The 4,495-nt window shown below is 46.0% G+C and overlaps 1 pseudogene; it reads left to right on the top strand.

Moving 5' to 3' along the window:
• Window positions 1-1,256: 1,256 nt before the first annotated feature.
• Window positions 1,257-1,375, top strand: LOC126250412 (5S ribosomal RNA; annotated as a pseudogene).
• The last annotated feature ends 3,120 nt before the right edge of the window (window positions 1,376-4,495 follow it).

The following is a 4,495-nucleotide window of genomic DNA, read 5'->3' as shown; positions in this document are numbered from 1 at the left end:
TTATAACCACCCGGTACTTTCCTTAGGGAGTCACTTGCCCTCAACTTACCAAGCGGCATTGAGTTTCGCGGTAGGCACTGGTCACAATGTTCTGGTTCATCAGTTTACTTTCTTTTCTTTAAACACTCTTTCGTGCTTCTTCTACCAGTAAGTATGTTCGCGATAAGTTACTTCCTTTTTTAAAAGTGTAACACTGATCTTTACCTTAATATTGCAGCATTCCTGCAATATGGCTTAGTGATGTGGAGCGGTACGTGACCAAGAGAAATCCACAAAATTGCGGAATTCGTTTACTGGCGGTTATTGTTGTTGTGGTCTTCAGTCCAGAGACTCTATCCTGTGCAAGCTTCTTCATCTCCCAGTACCTACTACAACCTACATCCTTCTGAATCTGTTTAGTGTATTCATCTCTTGGTCTCCCTCTACGATTTTTACCCTCTGCGCTGCCCTCCAATACTAAATTGGTGATCGCTTGATGCCTCAGAATATGCCCTACCAACCGATCCCTTCTTGTCAAGTTGTGCCACAAATTTCTCTTCTCTCCAATTCTATTCAATACCTCCTCATTAATTATGTGATCTACCCGTCTAAACTTCAGCATTCTTCTGTAGCAGCACGTTTCGAAAGCTTCTATTCTCTTGTTGTGTAAACTATTTATCGTCCACGTCTCACTTCCATACATGGCTGCACTCCATACAAATATTTTCACAAACGACTTCCTGACGCTTAAATCTATACTCGATGATAACAAATTTCTCTTCTTCAGAAATGCTTTCCTTGCCATTGCCAGTCTACATTTTATATCCCCTCTACATCGACCATCATCAGTAATTTTGCTCCCCAAATAGCAAAACTCATTTACCACTGTAAGGGTCTCATTTCCTAATCTAATCTCGCAGCATCACCCGATTTAATTCGACTGCATTCCATTATCCTCGCTTTGCTTTTGTTGATGTTCATCTTACATCCTCCTTTCAAGACACTGTCCATCCCGTTCAGCTGCCCTTCCAGGTTCTTTGCTATCTCTGACAGAATTACAATGTCATCGGCGAACATCAAAGTTTTTATTTCTTCTCCATGGATTTTAATTCCTACTCCAAATTTTTCTTTTGCTTCCTTTACTGCTTGCTCAATATGCAGATTGAATAACATCGGGGTGAGGCTACAACCCTGTCTCACTCCCTTCCCTCGACTCTTATAATTGCCAACTGTTTTCTGAACCGTTGCGGATTTATTGGCCAGTAATTTCAGGGGAGGCCAATGGCCTTACCGCAGTGGTAACAACGGTTCCTGTCAGATCACCGAAGTAAAGTGCTGTCGGGCTTGGCTAGCTCTTGGATGGGTTATCCTCTGAGACTTTCGAGTGCTGTTGGCAAGCGGTGTGCGCTCTGCCCTTTTGAGGACAATTCAGGAGCTACCTGAGTGAGAAAACTGACAACAGCCGGGAGAGTGGCGTGCTGACCACATGCTCCTCCGTATCCGCATCCGGTAGTGCCTAAGGACTGAGTATGATACGGCGCCCAGTCGGTACCGTTTGACAATCAGGGCCTGTTCGGACGGTGTTTGTTTTTTTTTTAGTGTCGGGAGAAGGAGGAGAATGATGCTGGTACACCGGCAGACACCGCTTGAGGGCTAGAAATGTGTCTGTGGCTGTGACCTTGAGCGCAGGCAGATGTAAGACGCGAGCAGTATTGTGAGCCGGCGCGGCTAGGCTGCAGGCGTGGCTGAGGTGCGTGGGCGGAGCGGGCGCCAGCGCCTCTACCTGCGGACAATGGCACCCCCGCTGTGGCGCCTCACGTAATTTATCGGAACAGGCCGGACACACGTTCCGGCCCACGGTACGTCGCTTCCTGTCTCACACCGCTGCAGGAGCTGTCGCTGCACTCAGTTCCAGACGTACTTGCATTGGCTCATAACAACATCCCACCTTCCGCCTGCTCGACACCCGGACTCCATTCCTCGCGCTAAACTGCCTTTACCGCCAGTAAAGGTGGCAGGGGTAAAATGCAGGGAGCGAAAGGCTATTTACAATTTGTACAGAAACCAGATGGCAGTTATAAGAGTCGAGTGACATGAAAGGGAATCAGTGGTTGGGAAGGGTGTGAGATAGAAACAAAAGAAAAATTCAAAGTAGGTATTAAAATCCATGGAGAAGAAATAAAAACTTTGAGGTTCGCCGATGACATTGTAATTCTGTCAGAGACAGCGAAGGACTTGGAAGAGAAGTTGAACGGAATGGACAGTGTCTTGAAAAGAGGATATAAGATGAACATCAACAAAAGCAAAACGAGGATAATGGAATGTAGTCAAATTAAATCGGGTGATGCTGAGGGGATTAGATTAGGAAATGAGACACTTAAAGTAGTAAAGGGGTTTTGCTATTTGGGTAGCAAAATAACTGATGATGGTCGAAGTAGAGAGGATGTAAAATGTAGACTGGCAATGGCAAGGAAAGCGTTTCTGGAGAAGAGAAATTTGTTAATATCGAGTATAGATTTAAGTGTCAGGAAGTCGTTTCTGAAAGTATTTGTATGGAGTGTAGCCATGTATGGAAGTGAAACGTGGACGATAAATAGTTTAGGCAAGTAGAGAATAGAAACTTTCGAAATGTGGTGCTACAGAAGAATGCTGAAGATTAGATGGGTAAATCACGTAAGTAATGAGGACGTATTGAATAGAATTGGGGAGAAGAGGATTTTGTGCCACAACTTGACTAGAAGAAGAGATCGGTTGGTAGGACATGTTCTAAGGCATCAAGGGATCACCAATTTAGTATTGGACGGCAGCGTGGAGAGTAAAAATCGTAGAAGGATGCAGGTTGCAGTAGGTACTGGGAGATGAAGAAGCTTGCACAGGATAGAGTAGCATGGAGAGCTGCATCAAACCAGTCTCAGGACTGAAGACGACAACAACAACAAATTCGCAACATCATAAAGGCATAGGAAGGCACGAAATTTTACGTGCTGTCAGTATACATTTTGGCTGGAAGAATGCACGATTAAATTTTACGCAGCTGCGGGTAAACAGGAACAGGAACAGGAACAGGATGCAAAGTTTAGTATTCGGAGCTACCATCTCTAACAGCAAGATCGGCTCTAACGCGAGTCGAACTGAGCTGATAAATCGTCGGGGGTGGCGAGTGGAATCGTGCCAGACTCTATGAAAACAATGAACGGATGTATTCATTGGTGACAGATCTGGAAAATAGCTGGCCAGGGCAACAGTCAAACATTCTTTGTACCGAGATCCACTGAAGTGACAAAGAAACTGGTATAGGCATGTGTATTCAAATACAGAGATATGTAAGAAGGCCGAATACGGCACTGCGGTCGGCAACGCCTACATAATACGACAAGTGTCTGTCGCAGTTGTTAGATCGGTCAGCTACAATGGCAGTTTATCAAGATTTACGTGAGTTTGAACGTGGTTTTATAGTCGGCGCACGAGCGATGGGACACAGCATCTACGAGGCAGCCATGAAGAGCGTATTTTCCCGTACGACCATTTCACGAGTGTACCGTGAATATTAGGAATCCGGTAAAATATCAAATCCGCGATGTAGCTGTGGCCGGAGAAAGATGCTCCAAGAACAGGACCAACGACTACTGAAGAGAATCCTTCAACGTGACAGAAGTTCAACCCTTCAGCAAATTGCTGCAAATTTCAATGCTGGGCCATCAACAAGTGTCACCGTGCGTGCCATTCAACGAAACATCACTGATGTGGGCTTTCGGAGCCGAAGGCCCACTCGTGTATCGTTGATGACTGCGCGATACAAAGGTTTACGTCTCACCCGGTCCCTTCAACACCAATATTTGACTGTTGATGACTGGAAATGTGTTGGCTGGTCGGACGAGTCACGTTTCAGATTGTACCGAGCGGATGGACGCGTACGGGTATGGAGACAACCTCATAAATCCATGGTCCCTGCATGTCAGCAGGGGACTGTTCAAGCTGGTAGAGGCTCTGAAATGGTGTGGGGCGTGTGCAGTTGGAGTGATATGGGACCCCTGATAGGTCTAGATACGACTCTGGCAGGTGACACGTACGTAAGGATCCCGCCTGATCATCCATTTATGTCCATTGTGCATTCCGACAGACATAGGCAATTCCAGCAAGATAACGCGACACCCCACACAGCCAGAATTGCTACAGAGAGGCTCCAGGTGTATGTCTCTGTGTGGGCATTGATTGATCTCTCTGATTTTATCCTCATGGTCTCTAAGCGAGATATACGTAAGAGGGAGCAATATAATGCTTGACTCCTCGGTGAAGTTATGTTCTCGAAACTTCAACAGAAGTCCGTACCGATCTACTAAGCGTCTCTCTTGCAGAGTCTTCCACTGGAGTTTATCTGTCATCTACGTAACGCTTTCGCGATTACTAAATGATCCCGTAACTAAGCGCGCTGCTCTCCGTTGGATCTTCTCTATCTCTTCTATCAACCCAATCTGGTACGGATCCCACACTGGCGAGCAGTATTCAAGCAGTGGGC

The sequence above is a fragment of the Schistocerca nitens genome, chromosome 3 (assembly GCF_023898315.1).
Source record: "Schistocerca nitens isolate TAMUIC-IGC-003100 chromosome 3, iqSchNite1.1, whole genome shotgun sequence".
In the NCBI taxonomy this organism is placed as follows: Eukaryota; Metazoa; Arthropoda; class Insecta; order Orthoptera; family Acrididae; genus Schistocerca; species Schistocerca nitens.
Note: the sequence above shows the minus strand (reverse complement) of the source record. Positions and strands in the feature narration are given on the sequence as shown.